General features: G+C 43.8%; 1 long non-coding RNA gene across 2 annotated transcripts in view; it reads left to right on the top strand.

The window, feature by feature from the left end:
* The first annotated feature begins 15,317 nt into the window (after nucleotides 1-15,317).
* Nucleotides 15,318-17,754, top strand: part of LOC138473667 (uncharacterized) — a 151,392-nt gene continuing 148,955 nt past the window's right edge. Inside the window, exons 1-2 of one of the 2 annotated variants that reach the window (XR_011268837.1) lie at nucleotides 15,318-15,451; nucleotides 15,821-15,943. This is a non-coding gene — a long non-coding RNA (uncharacterized lncRNA). The remainder of the gene's footprint in view (nucleotides 15,452-15,820; nucleotides 15,944-17,754) is intronic. The other variant, XR_011268838.1, reaches the window with a different exon arrangement.

Genomic DNA, 17,754 nt, shown 5'->3' with positions numbered 1-17,754 from the left:
GACCCCATCTTGGGCCAGTAGAAATATAGAGACATCCTTTCCTTGGTCTTCTTAAAACGTAAGTGACCAGCTAAAGGAATCTCATGGGCTAACGGTAGACACTGGGGTCTCGCCACCAGAGGCACTACAAGTCTTCTGTAGTGCCCTGGGGTAGACTCAATAGGCTCACTGTAAAGGATGCCATCCTCCCAGTACATCATGTGCTTCCCTGGCTCTTGCCCATCAAGCTGGGAAGCTGCCTGTTGGCGAAGTACTTCAAGAGTAGGGCACTCTCTTTGACTTCTGCTGAAGTCTGCCCCAGAGGGTACACCTTCTGTAAGCAAAGTCTGCAGCTCAGGATGGTCTTCAGGATCCAGATCTCAAACAAAGGGAAGGGCTTCTTCCAGCTCTGTTTCACCATTAGCTGCTTCACCATTCTTTGGTTGTTCTTCACACTCAGCCTCAGCTGGTGGAGGGGTCACAGGTGTGAACTTGGACTGTACTTACGGGGATGTCCTTGTCCTTTGAATAGATGTGATACCTTTCTTCTTTCCTGAGACCTTGGGTTTTCCCTTTGTCTCCTTCTTTGTCCTGGGACTCTGTGTAAGGGACCCTTCAAAGGGCCATATAAAAAAACCAGCAAGCAAAAAGAAAATACAAGACAGAAGAAAATGAATCCAGCCTTACGAAAGGTTTTTATGTCCTTTCCGCAGGAAAAGGTACCTGCAAACTACATTTCCCAGCAAATGCCGGGACAAGGAAAACTTTATTACCCCCACGATGGGAGAAGAGAAGCACGAGGCTTGTGCTCAGATGTCCACCAGAAGCAGACGTGTTTCCCGGAGCTCCGAGCATGGGGATCAGCACGAGGGCCCACGCCCGACAGAATCTTCCTCCAGGCCCCTTGCATACCAAAGCTAATTACCGCCAGCCCTGGGGAACCCAAGCAGGTGCAGGGAAGCCGCATGCAACGCAGCAGAGCAGTGCTGAAGAGCGAACATGCAGAGGGCTCAAGACTTGGCCAGGGGCACACGCAGGGGTCACAGGGTCACAGCCCATTGATCTACGTCCACACTGCTCCAGAGAAGCTAAGTCTGCTACACCATAGTGTTTATAGCAACAACCTTATACCTCGTGCCACATTATTCATGGGCACTAGAGTCCATAGAGCAATGCATATGCTTTGCATATTTAAGTAGCCACGTGCGGCTCACGGAGAAGTCGCGACTAGCGGCTCGCAGGGGAGACACAACCAGTCATGTGTGGCGGACTGCACACAATAATTTATCATAATCACATTTGGCAGGCAACACAGGGCACACTTGCCAACCGCTGAGCCATGCGTGGCCATATTTCCTCATGTGCAGTGCTTAGTCAGTCTCGGCTGCATGCAAACTAATACAGAGGCAGAAAAAGACGCTTAAGTGTTGCATGGGGGGTGTCACTAATCAAGCTGCATGAGCATAACTGGTTTAAGCTCCATGTGTGTGTGAAGAAACACACAGAATAGTAACTCACACTCTCTTTGCAGCATTGAACTGCTGCTGACACCGGACCTGAGGGTGCGCAGGCAGGAGGCCAGCACTCATCCCATAGATAATTCTCTTTTTGGCTCGTAAGCCTTGTTGTGTGTGTAGTGCATGTATATTCAAAGCCTGGTGTGTTTCTACTGTTGTTCATTTATGGTTACCCTGTGTCCCCTTACCTCTCCGCCTCCCCTCTCCTAACCCTCTTTCTGGTTACCCTTGGTACCTGGACCCATCCAACCAGCGAGTCACTAACCCTCTTACCCCGCTGGGGTCTCAGTGGCCTGTGTAAGCATTGTCTTGCAAGCGCCCCGACCACGGATGGGGTGGTTGGTTTGTGCCACTCCTGCGCCTGGAGCGGAAGCTGTGACAGAAGCACAAGCCCAAGTGTAGCAGGCGCCCAAGTGGTACGAGCTGGCCAGGCCATGGCGGAGCTTACGAAAGTCTTGCATGACTTGCAGGCCGAGCTCACTGCCACTAGGCAAGACTATGCCGTCTTGGCAACCCAGGTGCGTAGTATGACTGCGCAAACGTCCCCTCTCCCAGGAGGGGCTTCCACATCCACCCCAGTTCAGGTGCAGGAACTCGTAGTGCCATTAGCCCCACCTGAAATGTATTGAGGGGATCCCCAGAAGTTCCCAACCTTCCTGACCCAATGCAAACTCCACTTCCTTAACAAACCAACAGCCTTTAGAACTACCCAAGTTAGGACTGCTTTTGTTGTTTCATATTTAATGGGGGATGCTGCGTCTTGGGCAAATCCCTTGGTACAAATGGATGATGATGTTTTGTACAATTGGGATGAGTTCCTGTTGGAATTCAGGAAAATCTTCAATCGTAAGGCAGCAGCCATGTGCAAACACAGACAATTACTGAACCTGCGTCAGGGTAGCAAGGACTTGGTGACGTATGTCACTCAGTTCAATCGGTTGGTGGCAGAAGCCGAGTGGCCTCGTGAGAAAAGGATGTCCCTTTTCTATCAAGGTCTACGTGATGACCTGAAGGACCTCATAGCTCAGGTGGATCCTCAGGCCCGGGACTTCCCAGCAATGATTGATCTAGACCTACGGTTGGACCAAGGACAGGTGGAATGCCGAGGGGACAAAAAACATGTGGATTCCCGTCTGATAGCCAGATTGGATCAGTCTCGCAACTCTCGTCCCGCTGGTTCTGCAGACAAGGGGGCAGGCGATGAACCCATGCAGATTGGGTCCACCCGAGGCCCACTTACCATAGAGGAAAAGGAGCGCCGACGTAAGGGGGGCTCTGCTTGTATTGTGGCACCACAGGACATTTTGTGAAGGAATGCCCTACTAAGCCAAAGTCGCAGGGAAACGCCTTGGCTCGGCAGTTGTAGGGGTAGTATGGTCGAGCCAAGTGGCGGAAACTACCCCAGATGTTGGTCATGGTAACTCTGCTCCGCATGTCATGTTGTTCGGGTTGTTAGGTTTTCTTAATCAGGAGGTGCGAGTTACCCTACTCCTGGATTCTGAGGCTACGGGTAACTTTATAGACATTGCATATGCCATCAAGCTGGGAGTGCCCTTGTGCAAGAAAATATCTCCAGAATCTGTGAGGGCAGTGGATGGTACGGTGTTGAGCTCTGGACCTGTAACACAAAGTACACAAGTTTTAACACTGCGCTGCAAGCAGAATCACCTGGAAAATATCCAGTTTGATCTGATAGCAGCACCACAATTCTGCATCATTTTGTGTCTCCCTTGGTTCTACAAACATAACCCTCATGTGATTTGGTCTGAAGGCAAAGTGGTCTTGTCTTCTACAAATTGCCTCGCTCACTGTGAACAGAACAGGGGTCGGTGACTGGCTCTTGTGTTGCAACAGTAGACACCATAGATCTGAGTGTGCTGCCCCCAGAATATAGCGAGTACAAAGATGTATTCAGGAAACAGGCTGCAGACACTTTGCCACCTCACCAACCTTTTGACTGTGGGATTGACCTGGAGCCTGGTGCAGTACTGCCATGTAGCTGGGTGTATGCTCTTATGGAAGCTGAGAATGCACATTTAAAGAACTATATATAAACCAACCTGCGGAGTGGGTTTACAAGGCACTCTAACTCACCAGTCTCATCGCCTCTCTTCTTCATACCAAAGAAGACCAGAGATTTGAGAATGTGTATTGACTGTAGGGGTGTCAACCATATCATGATAAAAAATCGGTATTCTTTATCCCTGATCCCAGTATTGTTGGATCAGGTGCGCAGTGCAGCAGTCTATTCGAAACTCGATCTAAGGGGAGCATACCACTTGGTACGAGTACGGGCCGGGGATAAATGGAAAAAGGCATTCAGAACCAAATTCGGCCTTTACCAGTACCAAGTCATGCCGTTTGGTCTTTGCAGTGCTCCAGCGGCATTTCAAAAATTCCTCAATGAAGTACTGTGCGAGTACCTAGATGTATTCATGGTCATATACATTGACGATATATTGACGATATATTGATCTATTCTCAGAATGTGAAACATGTCAAAGCAGAGCTTCAGCGACTGCGGGAGCACGATTTGTTTGCCAAAATAGAGAAATGTGAATTTCACCGCACTACAGTGGAATTCCTGGGTTACTTTCTGACCCCTTCCGGAGTACAAATGGACCAGTGAAAGGTGCAGGCAATTCTATATTGGCCAGCTCCCACATCTGTTAAGGAAGTGCAATTCTTTCTATGATTTGCGAACATCGAACAGCGATTCATAAAAAAAAAATTGGAATTAGTAACGTCTGTCACTGCATTACTTAAAAAAGGGAGGGCATACCTATGGGATGAGTTCGCAGAACGAGGCTTCCAGCAGTTAAAACAAGCTGTCACATCCACACCAGTGCTGTAGCATCCCGACCTAACCCTGCCTTTTGTGGTGGAAACGGACGCCTCCAGCTATGCCCTTGGAGCGGTGCTCTCGCAACGGGACCCGAAAAAACGGATTGTTACATCTGGTGGCATATTATTCTCGGAAACTGCTTCCAGCAGAAACTAACTACACCATAGCCGATCGGGAGCTATTGGCTGTAAAAACAGCTTTTGATGAGTGGAGACATAACCTCATGGGGGCCCATTATACTGTGACGGTAATAACTGATCACTGGAATTTACAGTTCATCAAAACTGCCAAGACACTCAGTACTCATCAACTGCGTTGGGCTCTGTTTTTTGACGCTTTTGATTTCCCCATCATTTACTGCCCGGGAACAGACAATAAGAAAGCAGACATTCTATCCCGGTTTCCGCACACTGAGACCAAGGAAGTCACAGAGGCTTGCCTGATTGTACCCACAACACGAGCTATAGGAGTAGTGGGAAGGCCTAACATCTTTGAAGATGTACTAAAGGCTATGTCTATGCAAGATCTGCAAGACTGGAGTTCCAGGGGGTCACAACATTCATTAGTGAATGGTCTCCCATACTATGCCAAGGCATTGTACTTGCCCACATCAGCACTCCAGAAAGAAGTCATACATTGGTGCCATGACGCATCGACAGCTAGTCACCCGGGTATAGCCAAAACCCAGCAGAATTTGGCTCAACATTTCTGGTGGTCCACCTTGCTCTGTCATGTAAGAGTGTACGTGTCTAAGTGAGCGTTTGCGGGAGACAAAAATCCAGCCATCAAAAGCCTGCAGGATTGTTGCAACCTCTACTTACTCCGACTACCCCTTGGCATACCGTTACCATGGATCTAACTGTGGACTTGCCACCAGTCCAGAAATTTACTTCAATCTTGGTAGTGGTTGACTCACTTACAAATATGAGTCATTTCATTCCCTGTAAGGGGGTACCCACGGCAGGAGAACTGGTGGAACTGCTCTTGCAAAATGTGGTACGTCTTCATGGGTTACCCACATGCGTGCACGCACCGGAGAAGTACTCGAAGTACTGTTGACTGGCCCGTCGCGCTGTCTGCAGCCTCTATTGTGGACTTGGAACTTTGGATTGTGCTGGTGCGTTTGTTGTGGAAGCAAAGTGCCTTTGAATTCACTTTGGGAAGACTCCAGGAGGACATCTTTATTGCGAACACCGTTGTTGCCTGGTTGCCGGAAACAAACAAAGGTGACTGTTGCGCATACGTCTACCTAGTGTGTACATTGTGGTTAGCGTGTACATTGTGTTCAGTGTGCACAGCGTATACATTGTATACGTGGAGCGTGTATTTCCTAACCGTTGCTACCCTTACCTAATCCCTGAATCCCTGTTTATTTTTTCTCTGATTGAAGGTCTCCCTGCCGGGATCCCGCCCCTTAGAAGTAGACGCCCTTCCTTTGTTTCTATTTAATCCCAGCAACCTGCACACCCGCGCGCACACCGGAGAAGTACTTGAAGTACTGTTGACTGTTCACGGTGCGCAATGCAGGGTGCAGGTTGCTGTCTCTAGTGCTACTGCTTGATTGTGCTAAAACCTTGTCAGAATTACGAATTTCAGGTATCTAATATGGTTAACAGTCTTCACAGTGGTCGTAAGATCCATGATAATACTGATGAGATGCTGAAAGGCTCTATAGGAAGTCATACAATTATGGTAGATACTAGTGTATTGGTTAATAATGAAGGTAATCTTTCCAATGAGGTGGGAACGTCAGTGTGTGCTGAATTGCAGGGTGAAGTGAGTTGTCATTTACCAAAACGGGAGGTGGTTTCTGTAAGTGAGCCTACTAATGCTACACTGCCGCTACAAACTTCTGGTAAAATTGATCTTTTACTGGTACCTGGTACTAAGACCTATAAACTTAAAGAGATGAATCAAGATCAGGGTAATGATGTTGTGTGCGGGTACCTAGAACCACCGCCAAATGGAGAATTATTAGCCAAGATGGGTATTACGTCAACCAAACCCAGATTCTCTGATGTTTCTGTTATTGCCCCGGCCATTGAGGCACTTCTGGACAAGAGGATGCGCTTTTCTAGGGGTCCCTCTACTCCAGTGAAAGTTTGCAGATATTGCATGGAAGATGTGCATGTGCACACTGATCCTGGTAACTTGCTTGCCACGAAAGCCCAGGTACATACTTTTTTTGACGATCATGCTATAAACAATGACGCCAATAGGGGGTTTAAAAAAATCCAGAGACTAGCTCACCATCAGAAATTGAAAACACCTATGACTTGGTTGAGGCTCCCTCTGGGTCTAATCCGGTGATGTCGACCTTTGGGGTTGACTTTCCGGTTTTTACTAGGATTCTCAACCTTCTTGACAAAGGACACGAACATACACATGCACAAACCCTGTATTCGCATAGTCTGATAACGGAGCTTCTAGCTAAGGTCAATAAGATAGAAGGTCTTCTATTCACCTGTGACGCTGTTGCTGCCTTATCAATGGGAAAACAAAGGGGGAGCCCCCAAATGTCTGACAAAACCTCCCAAACTCCAGCTGACTCAAGAATGGGGCCAGATGCAGCGGCTACCTTTGCCGCAGTTACTGCGTCTTCCTCCAGGAAAGAAGATGGGGTGGCTTCTCAAGCAACAAATCAGTTAATTGAGATGGCATCAGCAAATGCGGTGGCTATACAACAGATATTATTAGGCATAGCAAAGATCAAGCCAATTGATCAATCACTAGGCGATAAGATTCCGAATGGCTGTGTGATGGTTGATCCATTATCACAGGTGCTTAGTGCTAACACAGATGAAATCCTAGATAGCCCTTCGGCATTGAGCAACCTAATTGATTTAGATGATGATGTACAGAAATCCCATGTGCGGGCTGAATCCTCAAAAGAGAATACGGCAGAGGATCAGACTTATGAACCGGTATTATCAAGGAAACAAAAAAGACTTTTGCCGAAAGCTACCAAACGTAAGATAAAACAAGCTAAAAATGTAAAGCTGAAGAATAAACAAAATCTCCCCAAGGGCACACTAGAATCTTTAAAGATTGATGTAAAGGATTCCACGCTCGAAGAGGACGAGATTGATCTCCTGCAACTTAATCAAGAATCAAGGGCTCTTTTGAATATTGATGCCGCTCAGAACCCTGTTGACACGCGAAAGTTGCCGGTGACCAAACCTATTGGATTGGTGTAGTGAGTCAGGTGGAAGGTTCTTGTGCTGTCAAACAAAAGTTAACTGATCTGGTAAACTTTTTTCTGGCCTTATATATGAAAAAGGCCTCTAATAAAATTAAAGTTGCAGGCCCCACGAAATCTTTGAACAAAACTTTGGTGAATACATCTAAACAATGCAGACCTAATGATGTGATTTCGAATCCATATATGAGTCATGATTGTGAACCCACTAATAATTCTCCCACTCAGGAGGTTCCATCCAATAGTGCGGTGAAAGAATCAGTAACTTATTTGATCAATGATGATGGTACTAATGCTGAAGAACTAGGTATGCCCCATTGCAAGAATAACACAAACATGGCTAGGGATAGCGTTAATTCAGAGTCTCAGACTCGTATACAAGAATCATCCTCTAATAACTATGAGCCTATGCCCAAGACTGAGGTAATGATTCTAACCCCTGACATGCCATCCATTATGGGCTGGGAAACTAAAACACCTACCACTGTAAAAGTGAGTCTGAATCGCTCTGCAATGCTTAAGGCTTTTCAGGCTATCCCAGCCTTACGCACCATCAGAAGTGATGATATTGATTGGGTTTGTCTGTCCCACAATAATCCGACTCGTATGATTTGCGGCTATCATTCGCATATCATTACAAGATTGATTTGTGCGCAGCGTGATGATCTAGAACTATTAGGCTTATTTCCGTGCTTATTTAACTGATGAACTCGCAGAAATGTTCATAGAGACTCTGCCCGATCCTCCACATATCTTAAATTCAACAGGAAGTCAACCACTGATTAATGAGGAGGTGTTGAAACAATTTATGAATTTTGCTGCTTCTTTATCAGGAATGATGGGTATGGGGCCTTTGAATCCCTCTGGAACTCCAACTGCAATGGATAAAAAATAGGATGAAAACTATGGGATGACCTTTATGCCATGGAACTCATGTGGTAGTTCCAACTTGAGGTCATGGAGTGTTTCGCTTAATAACTGTACTCGCCCAGGGATCTGTCTAATCCAAGAAACCATGATTACAGGTGATCTAGTGTTGGAAGGGTTTTATTCTTACCATCAGCCTGCTTTTAGAGGGACACTAGGTCACCCGGCTGGAGGCCTTGCTATCCTAATTGACAAAAATGTGAGACTGTATTTGTCTGTGTTGTGGGCCGATGCTGCATTCTTGGTGGTTGAAATTGTGTATAAAGAAGTATTACGATGGGATTCTCTTGTAGTCAACCTGTATTGGAATGATGTCAGAACACCATTTGAAACTATCACTAATCGATTGAATCTCATCTTTGAACAGGCTTTTCAGCACAAATCACGCTTGAATGTAATCATTGGGGGAGACTTTAATTCCTCCTGCTTATCTTTAGACAAATATGGGAAACATTGCAAGTATGATCCGAAGAAAAAATCCTATGGGAATGGTAAAAAGTGGCAGGAATATTTCATGACATGGGATATCCAAATGGTCCCCTTTGAAATAGGAACCTATCATTATACTTGGGCAAGAGGCCCTTGGACCTCATTGATTGATTATTTCTTTGCTTCCACAGGGTCATTACAGATGATGGATCCAATTTTGATTAGTAACTTATCCTTGGGTGATCACTTAGCCTTGAACTCCAAACTTAGATGGAAAATTGCCAGTCTTGATGTTGCTCCAATTGTATCTGCCATTGAATTTGATCGAGTCCGGCTGTCTGTCAAGTGGACCTCTAAAAGGTGCATCAAAGTTAGCACTAATATCCAAGAGTATCCCTTACTTATTTTTAATAAGACTTTAAGAGGAGTGTCTTGTGTTATTGCAGAACTGCAGAATTCTATAAGACTTGCTGTACATGTGTCACTTTTCACGACCCCTATGGACTTTTGCTGTACGCCCACGCATCGACACCTTTACAATCAGAAGGTGGTTGATTTACGTAAAGAGAAACGGCAAATGATTAGGCAACTTGGCTTTCGAGATCTGGATGCTAATGAGTTTCATATGTTGAAAGCCCATATTATTATGACCTATAAAAGACAAATTAAAATTCTGAAGCATGAGCTCATTAATACTGATAACCAAAATCTACTTGCTCTATTATTAAAGAAAAATACTAGACAGGTCTGGGCGATGATTCGTACCCTGATCGGAAACTCAGAGATGATTGAAGAATCAGCTATCTCAGCTGTCACTTGGATCACCTATATTAAATCTAAGTTTACTATGCCACAAGGTTTTCACTCAAACTTAGATATCACCTCATTCAGTCCCATGGCTGGCGGCTGCACGTGGACTATTCAAAATTAAATTTGATGCCATCTTTAGCCTTGGTCATATGCCTAGCTCTTGGTGTTCGGCCATTTTCATACCGATCTATAAAAAAGGTCCCATGACCGAACCGGCTAACTTTAGGCCTATGGCCTGATGGATGCCTCTGCAAAGATTTTCTATGGCCTTATACTTCAATCTATTCAGCAGCATATTAATAAGTCTGATCTACTGCCTAAATTTCAGATTGGTTTCTGTCGTTACATGGGATGCCAATTAAACACCACCATAATTGCCCATGTATACCAGCTGACTAGATCATCTAATGCAGGGCCAGTTTATATGGCAGCATTGGATCTTACTGCTGCCTTTGATTCAGTTATTAGAGAACTATTGTGGGCAAAATTGATTAAGTATGGCTTTTCTGCTCAGCTGGTTTCAATGATTGCTGCCCTACACAAACAAACAACTTATCGAATCTGCCTGACGAAAGTTGGAGCACTTACGGACCCTATTTTAACCGAAATAGGGTTAAAGCAGGGCTGCAACCTTGCTGCAGTCCTGTTCAATTTATATTTGCTCGATCTGGATTAGCAATGGAAAGAGGCCATTATTTTTCCGGTGAAATTGGGATTATTATTATTGAACTGGCTAAGCTTTGCTGATGACTTATTGTTCTTCCATCGGACCCCTTATGGGCTCCAGACAAAGCTGGGCTTATTTAATTCATATGCCAGTAAACATAACTTACAAATCAATCCTGAAAAATCCTTCATTATTACATTTGCTGAAAGACGGAAAAAATGTGCCAAATTTACATGGTGCCTCAATGATATCACCATTCCCAGGTCACCTTCCATGCGTTATCTAGGCTACCATCTTGCGAGTACATACTCACTCGATGGTTGGAAGATGATTTTGAATAATAAAGCTAAATTGCTTACTGTACAGATGAAATTGATCCATCATCGATTGGGGAAATTCTCTTTGCTTCCTATGCTTAAATTCTATCTTCAAAAAATTGAACCAATCCTACTGTATGCCTTAGATATATGTCTTTACGAACTTGAGGGACCTTTAGACGTGATCCAGGGCAAAATGTTGAAAAGTGTTCTGGGTCTGGCACCTTCTACGCCCAATGCCATCATTTGCCATGAGTTGGGTTTGTTACCGCTATCTGTCAAATGGCATTGGCGATTACTTTCAAACTACTGGAAAATGTTATCCCCCCCTAAAGATTCGTTATATGAGGACCTAGCGAGTATGATTGAGAAAGGACATCCTCCATCCTTCATGAAATTTAGGAATAAGATGGAGGAATTGTTATCTTGTACCATGATCAATCATGATGACCTGGTACTGGGATTGCCGTCATGCAAACTTAAATACTGTCGCTATTATTGGTGTTTGTTAATTGAGAAGATCAACAACTACAAGTCGTTTTATGAATATGCTAAATTCACCAGGCAGTGGGGTTTTCGCCCAAAGTACCAGGAAATCTTTCCATACAATCTAGCTAGGAAATCTTATTTGAGATTTTGCTTGAATCAGCTACTCACGAATGAGAAACTGATGTCATGGAATCAGTATAAAAACAAGTTGAATAGAGGGCAATGTAGATTCTGCAGAACTAATATGACTATTGAAACCTTGAAACAACTTACAGTGTATTGTCTGTATTTTGAATCTGAAAGGAAACATTTACTAGGAGAATATCTATACTCAGACTTAAATATGAGTAGAGAGACGCTTTGGCAAAGATGTATGTGGGGAAGGAGTCAAACTCTTATTCTAAGCTTAACAAACTTCTTTCTAATCATTGAAGAAAAACTGATTGAAAAGTATATTAGCTGAATTTGTACTTTAACGTGTGATCTAGACTTTAGTCGAATTATATTATTGGGTCTAGAAATGTCATAACCATTGACCATGATGTTTGGAGATGATGAACTTTAATCCTTATTGTTTATTTCCCTTCTCTTTTTTCTTAATTGAATTCAATGTGTTATTGGTTATAATGAAATGGATGTTATACTTCTGAGATGTATTATGTTTTATGAGATGGTATTTTTGTAAATTAGTGCTATGGATGTTTTCTTGTATTGTTAATCGTGTGTCTTGGGCCTAATGTGGTTGAGCTATATGCATTTATTATTCATTTTTAAAAGGTTTTTATGTTCTTGTTTCTGCTAGGAAATTTGTAAAGGTTTTTTTAACTATAAATAATAAAAAAAAAAATAAAAAACATGCGTAATCACTGATCGAGGACCACAATTCACCTCCCGCTTCTGGCAAGTCTTTTGCCATTTGATTGGTATGGAAGTAAGTCTGTCCTCTGGATACCACCCGGAAACCGATGGCCAGACCGAAAAGATAAATCAAGGCCTGGAACAATATTTACGCTGCTATACCAGCAACGCTGAGACGTCCTGGGTTCAGTATGTCTGGCTGGCAAAAGTCGCCTATAACAACACAATACACAGCTCCACAAAACATACCTTGTTTTTTGGAGTTTATGGATTTCATCAGAGGGTTTTGCCCACAGCCCCTAATTCCCCCCAAGTAGACCTGCCCACATTGACAGGGCATCACACCCATGCACGACAAGTCTGGTCCGGCATACAAAGAAACCTAAATGCTGCTAAACAGACATATAAATATTATGCTGATAAAAAGAGGCATACCAACCCGCAATATAAACAGGGAGACTGTGTTTGGTTGTCTACACGTAATATCAAGATATCTGGTCCACGTAAATTGCAGCCACGGTTTTTAGGTCCATTCATTGTGTCTGCAGTAGTCAACCCAGTGGCAGTGAGGCTGGTCTTACCCCAACAAATGAAAATCCATTCCACCTTCCACGTCTCTTTAGTCAAGCCATCTCATCCCTCTTTCTGTACAGAAAAACCACCACCCATATTGATACAATTCATCCAGAATATGAAGTGCAAGCTAGCCTAAACTCACAACACCGAAAGGATTCGCTGTATTATTATGCGCGTGAGAACAGAAGCACGAGGTGTGTGCTCAGATGTCCACCAGAAGCAGACGTGTTTCCTGGAGCTCCGAGCACGGGGATCAGCATGAGGGGCCACGCCCCACAGAACCTTCCTCCAGGCCCCTCGCATACCAAAGCTAAGTACTGGCAGCCTTGCGGAGCCCAAGTAGGCGCAGGGAAGCCGCATGCAATGCAGCAAAGCAGCACTGAAGAGCGAACGCACAGAGGGCTCAAGACTTGGTCAGGGGCACATGCAGGGGGCACAGCCCATTGATCTATGTCCCCCCTGCTCCAAAGAAGCTAAGTCTTAAAGTTATGGAAGTGTTTCTGAACAAACGCACAACGACTCGGGAAGCAGTGCCCACCAATTTCATTCTAGAATGCATCCGCCTTGCTCTTACCAAAATATTTTTCTTGTACGATGGTTCTTTCTTTCGACAGACCCACGGCACCAGCATGGGTGCTACTTTCGCCCCTGATTTAGCCAATTTATTCATGGACTCTTTTGAGGCAGCCTCCATCTATCATTAGAATAATCCCTTCAAAAATAATGTGATTAAATGATTTTGTTATATTGACGATGTCCTGATGTTATGGAGAGGTGACAAAGCCAGTTTACAACTCTTTTTCAAGTGACTAAATGAACAAAACAGATGTATTTTCAATTTACCATGTCTGTTGATCTTTTACAAATTTCTTTCTTGAACCTTCTGATTAAAAAAAGCACCTTGGGACATTTAATCACGATTTTGTTCCGGAAACATACTGATAAAAATACGCTGTTGAAATATAACAGCTTCCATCCTTTAGGTCTCCGAGACAACCTACCAGTGGACCATTTCTTAAGGATCAGACGGAACTGCTTGTCTATGAATGACTTCATCAATGAAGGTAAAGATCTGAAACTTTGTTCAAAGGCTTGAGGCTACCCCAGCAGAATTGTCCATCTTGCCTTTAAACGAGCCCAATATGCTAATCGGGAAAGATGCCTTTTCCCAGATATGAAAACCAAAGATGACAAAATTACTTGTGTCATGACGTATAGTCCTATCAGCAACGACTTTAGAAGAATAGTGAAAAAAAAACTGCCATATGCTTAAAACAAAAGATTTTAATCCAGCTATCCCCAGATTCACCTTTAAAAGGCAGAAGAACTATAGGGACATGCTGGTACATACATATCCTACCAAACATTGTGTCGCACAACAGCCCACTCTCTGGAATCTCCCCTGTGTGACAAGCCATTTTAAATGAAGACAATGTTCTGTTTGCGCACTCAGCAAAAACATCTCTTCCATCGAATTAAATGGCAAACTGTGGCAACTACAGATTTTCTCCAACTGTGCCACAAACTGGGTTGTATATGGCATTAAATGCCCTTGCTCCCTACTATATGTTGGCAAAATGACAAGGCCAATTAAACAACGCATCTGTGAACACAGATCCTGTCTAAAAATCAAAGTGGTTAATAAACCTTTAGTAGCCCACTATGAATTGAAAAAACATAAATATACAGCGTTGTTCTGGTTTGTGATCGAAAGAATTGCAAGCAGTCCGATAGGGGGCAATAGAGAAATAAAACTGGCCCGTTGTGAGCAACGATGGATTTACACCCTAAAAACAGCTTAACGGGGCCTCAACTCATCAGTCAAATGGAACACGCTGTTATAACTGTTATTTTGACTTAGCTGCTCCCTTTGCTAGACTCCCTGTGCTGTATAAGGATCTTCTCAGCCAATGTGTTACTCACTGAGTCTATGGGGTACACTAAGCGTTGCACATGTGCAATTTTTATTGCTTTCTGCAGACCTTTCCCCTTTTAGAACATTTTCTAAGCCGCATGACAACTATACATTTAGAGAAATGGGCATGCTGGAGTAATATGCTTTTTTCGTGCACGCGTCTCTTCTGAGACATACGGTATCTTCACCATACAACGACAGCCCTTCAAGCTCAATGGTTCTCAGGCTTTGTTCTTTTCGTAGGCATGCATAATTGCACGCACGTCCTGTGTCATGTGATCATGCATCACCTTCAAAACCGTAGCATCATTTTGCATTGTTTCACTATTGGTGTGGTAGGTGCACAGGGGAGTTGCTAGGTCTGGAAAAGACCCGGGGCTAAACTGATGTCGGAACTGTTGGGACTGGGGGCTAGCTAGTCTTTTGGCTGTAGCTCCTGAGATTCTATCCGGGGCTACAACCAAAAGATCAGGGGCTATAGCCCCCTTAGTCCCCCCCTAGCAACGCCCCTGTAGGTGCACATCATCCTTTTGGATGGGGAAGCACCTGCGTGGGTCCGCCCACGCATTCGATAATTTGAAGAAGTAGAAGAAGAAGAAGAAGCATTGGTTCACTGCGGCGCTAGACGAGTTATGGCAGAGCGTCAGGTAAGCGGTTCCGTGTGACCCCTCCACTTACTAAACGTGTGTTGCCTTTTGCAAAACACTGTTCTCTTCTGCATGGTTTGCATATCAGTGGGGCGTTTTATAATAAGTATTCCCCTTTCTCCTTTTCATTCTGTTAAGGTTTGAATTCAGCCCGTGAATGCGCGCCTTGTATTGATTTCCATGAGTCTGCGTTTTGTGACTGCGAGAACATAGTACTCGGGTTTCTAAGGGCCAATGACCGCCTCCCTGATGGGCATGAATCCACCATGTACTTTGGTAAGTTACCCCTAGGTCCTTTCATGGCGCTAAGTAGTTGCACCACACGCCATTACCTTGTGAACAGTTTTTTTTAGCTAAAATAGATGTTCAGATGCCACCGGATCGTTTTATGGCTGAAAAGGGTTTTCAATCCATCCTTTATTTTCTTCTCACAGAGCCGCGTTTGTTGACGCAGACCGTTGTTTTGTTGACCTGGAGTATTCCCAGGCATTTTCTCGTCCTCCTATTTATCCGGAGTAGAAACTTATCACGACCTTAAGTCCAATTGTATGTTCAGCCAAATGAGCAGGCACATTCCTGTTTGTGATATATCCAAATGCATAGGCACATTGTGACATACAGTGACTCCGCCTTTTCTTACCACAGTTGTCCAGACATCGGCAACTGACGGCGCTTTGCCCCCAGACTTCAACTAGTCCCTCTCCGCTGGCCTCACTAACAAGCGAGCAGGTTTCACATCTGTGTACAATCTAGGTGTTTCTTCAAGAAGTAAGTGAGCTGCCTTTTTTGGATTAAGCCTTAACATTTCCAACACCATGGCTAGGGGCCCGTCTTGTGCACCATAAAAGCTACTTTTGGAGGGTTGTCTCTCAATTCAGAATTCCTTCGTCCACTCTTCCATTTCGGTTAGCAAATAAATATATATATATATATATATATATATATATATATATATATATATATATATATATATATATATATATATATATATATATATATTTATTTTTTCCAATAACCATAATTTATGAATCAGAGCAATTGCCATTAGACTTAGTCATCATTTGAGAACTGACTCCAGATAAGAACTGTATCTGATGAGATGCATGCCTGTTAAAAAAAAATGCAGAAGATGCTCATAAAAAGATGTAGTTATCAAATAAAGTTCCAGATTAAGCAGGAACTGTCATCAATCAGTTTTGTAAAGAGATATCCATCTGTAGTAAAAACAGGTGTGCTTACATTGCCCTGTGTTGTACTGTATTGAGAGTGATGTTGTTTTGTGTTTGGTTGATTTGTCTCTCTTCTGGTATTGTACACATTGTGATATATGACCAAATGTTAATTTGTTGTTAACCTGAACCCATGACAACAGTAGTTTTTCCAAGAGAAGGTATTTAAGCCTTTGGGAAATCTGAGAGACTTCCCTGTTTCACTGCACTGAAGGTGCTGGCTGGCACAATGTAAAAAGATGATGCCTATGGAGTTTGTCAGACTCCAAAACCAAAAGAACAGAATGTTCAGATTAAAGAAAAATACTGAGAGAATGGGAAAAAGGTCTCAGTCACTCCAGGTTAGAAATTAAAAGTCCTAAAGTCCAGCGAAAGAGCTGCGGGTCTCTAAGGTAGAAGGGAATTAGCACATTTCTGAGAATTCTCCCTAACAGTAGACTTTCACAGAGCTATATACAAAATTCCGTATGTTGGCGTACCATGTACATAAAGACATTATTGAGACATTCAATGCTGCACATAGCACTTGATGGAAGCCCCTGCAAACGTGGGGTTCACCATAAGGGGATTATTGCATCCCAGGCATAAGATGGCTTTATTGGGATATTTAAGGCAACATACACTTGACATATGAGATTCAAAACCTATTGTTTTTGTCAATGCTTGTTTTTCCTTCTAAATGAGGAGGTTTGAACGAGTATCTTTTTGTTCAAGGACTGCGGTTGCATACAATCATGGACGTGAAACCACAGTCGTCTAGTGCTGGGCATAGGTCTTACCGCACTCAAGGTGTTGGTGGCATCCTTATGGAGCAGAGACTGACAGAGGGTTGCCAGTCTCCATAGCACATATCTTTGCAGAGCAGATCCGTGCCACTAGTGTCTATGCATGTATTCGTGCTACACTCACACAGTCTCTCTAGTTGGGTGGCTGGAGGAAGACCTACTGGTAACAGCAGTCCTTCATCCTTCTCATGGCAATCCCACAGGCGTTTAAGGGCATGCCCTCTGTGCCTTTCTACCAGTAAACATATTCCTGTGTAATTTTTGCCCTTCATTTGCTCCAAGTCCCTCTTAGAGTAAGTGAATTTACCACTGATGGTGCAAAATGACAGCTGTTCCATGAGTAAATCAGGCGTATGCAACTGATAGTCACAGATGACCACCACTGAAGCGCGATAACGCACGCACCTGTAGTTGTGCTTCTGAGGACAAATATCCACAGAGGCCTTACGGATTTATACCCACACAAATAAAAACAAGATAGCAACAACAGCATAACGGTGACAGAAAGCCACATTTGCAAATGTCATTTAAATGTTTAGCATAAGGATCTCGAATGAACTCAATG

This window comes from Ambystoma mexicanum, chromosome 8 (assembly GCF_040938575.1).
Source record: "Ambystoma mexicanum isolate Mex_15411 chromosome 8, UKY_AmexF1_1, whole genome shotgun sequence".
Classification (NCBI taxonomy): Eukaryota; Metazoa; Chordata; class Amphibia; order Caudata; family Ambystomatidae; genus Ambystoma; species Ambystoma mexicanum.
The sequence above is the reverse complement of the archived record's forward strand: the minus strand, read 5'-3'. Positions and strand labels throughout refer to the sequence as shown.